Below are 2,239 nucleotides of genomic sequence, written 5' to 3' on the forward strand. Positions count from 1 at the left end.
TTTGGCCCGCCGTCTACTGCTACGAGTAATCCATTATTCCTTCTTGAATTGCACTCCGTATTTCTTGGCTCCTTATTTATCTGATAATTTATTTATCACCTTGGCTGGAATTGCATTTCTTTCTTGCTTACCCGATTAACTTTAAGTTATGCGAGGCCTTGAGGTGTACGAAGGATGATCGTAAATGGAGGTTTTGGTCTTGCCTCGACGCCTCGACTCTTTTCTGAGAATTGTAGGATAGATGATTGTGCTCATTTAGACGGTCTATTTGAGTTGTCCTCCTTTACTCATTAGCACGGTATTCCTGGGGGAGTTTTGGGTTGGAGGGATTTTGGCCATACATTAGCCTTTGTCCTGTGGATGGGGTAAATGGATCCATGTTAATCCTGCCTCAACAGGTGTTGTGTGCTGCTCCAAGTATACAAGTACAGTCCAGCTTCTAGACGAAGGCTGTCTCGAGCTCCTAACCCTGTTAATCTTACCTTATTCTTAGATTTGTCAAGAATCGCTTTTGCAAGATCAACAACATGCTCGGAAGGGACGGAGATTTCAAAGCCATCTTCACCTGTGTACCTTGTTCGAGTAAGATAGCATGTCGACCCATTGATATCTATCATTTTGAAGTTACTAAAGTACATCTTGCTCAAATCTTCTTTAGTCAGGTGCTGGAAAACTGGGGCAACTAGAGGCCCCTACAGAGTTGGAAGGGAACGCTCATCATGAATGTGCCATGAAACGTCGCCACTTTTTGATGTGAATGCCTTCATGTGTTCCTCAATATGGGCAAGATCCTTGTCTCTGTAGCCGGCATTAACAACCAGGTATATATGATCATTTGTCACCTTCGTGATTACTGAATCATCTATTGAGCCTCCCTTTTCATTTGTAAAGACAGTCAAAGTCCCAGTCCCAGGTGCAAGCCCAGTGACATCGGCAATGATAAGCTTTTCAAGGAAAGCTATGCAGCCCTTTCCTTTAATACTTAGACCACACATATGGGAAACATCAAATAGGCTACCATTCTCCCTACAATTTATGGTAGAGTCCATGATTGAATCTTTGTACTGGATCGGCATACTCCAACCCGCAAAAGGCACCATTTTCCCACCATGGGCGACATGAAAGTCATACAGAACAGTTTTCTTTAGATCAGCTTCAGATGAAAAGCACCGACGAGCTATAGTCTTTTTGTCTCCATGAGCCAAACGGCGAGTAATAGATTGACCAAGTTGTCACAATCCCCCTCCTTTCATATTTGTAAATATCTTGTATTGCATGTTTGCCCTCTGTAGCTTCCATTCCTCCTTGGATTTGGAATTACCATGGCCATTTTTATTGATCTGAAGGACCTTTGGGGGCCCAAGAGACCAAGAAAGCTCATTCTGCATGCATTCTTCATTCCGGTGCCATTTCCACATGCGGTGAAAAGAATAGGTTTGTAGTCTCTTGTTGTATATACGGTTTGCATGTTTGCTCTTAATAGGTAATGCTGGATTGAGAATTGGCCATGGGTTGGCCTCAGTTTTCCTGTGCATTCGACACTTAAGCATTAGTGTCACTTGGGGTATCTTGCAACACAGTTACCTCTCAACTCTTATGTGCCCTTACATGCTCTTATGTGCTGCATCCACTCAAGACGATTCACTCGTCCTTAGCATTATGCATTGCACTTCAGTCGGACCCCTTTCCATCATACACGTATGTGCATTTGCACTTCAGTCGGACCCCTTTCCCGCATACACGTCTGTGCATTTGCACTTCAGTTGGACCCCTTTCCCGCATAAACGTCTGTGCATTTGCACTTCAGTCGAGCCCCTTTCTCACATACACGTCTGTGCATTTGCACTTCAGTCGGACCCCTTTCTCGCATACACGTCTACTTATCGTTCTTGCATGCGGTGATTCCGCTTTATATTTGTTGACTGTTGGTTTGGTGTTGTGGTTGTTGGGTGCGGGATGTAGAGTGAAGGTGGATTTGTATGTGATGTTGTGTATTGGATGTCGGGAAGGAGTTTCCTTTCGTTCTTAATCCATTTGATCCAACTTACTTCAATAGCTTCAAATCAAAACCATAGGTTGGCTTAAAACTCCCCACTCGAGATTATTCTCTCCCTTGATTCCCTATCGAAACACAATGAATCCAATATGATAAAAGTGGCCTACTGGCCAACTTTAATTGATCTTTCTCGTTTTTTACATCATAACCAACAAATTTTTACATTAGTGATCCTACGGCTTA

At 43.2% G+C, this 2,239-nt stretch overlaps 1 pseudogene; it reads right to left on the reverse strand.

Moving 5' to 3' along the window:
• Positions 1 to 200: 200 nt before the first annotated feature.
• LOC140990344 (aminomethyltransferase, mitochondrial-like) lies at positions 201 to 1,744 on the reverse strand (annotated as a pseudogene).
• Between the last annotated feature and the right edge of the window lie 495 nt (positions 1,745 to 2,239).

The sequence above is a fragment of the Primulina huaijiensis genome, chromosome 1 (genome assembly GCF_012295235.1).
Source record: "Primulina huaijiensis isolate GDHJ02 chromosome 1, ASM1229523v2, whole genome shotgun sequence".
NCBI lineage: Eukaryota > Viridiplantae > Streptophyta > Magnoliopsida > Lamiales > Gesneriaceae > Primulina > Primulina huaijiensis.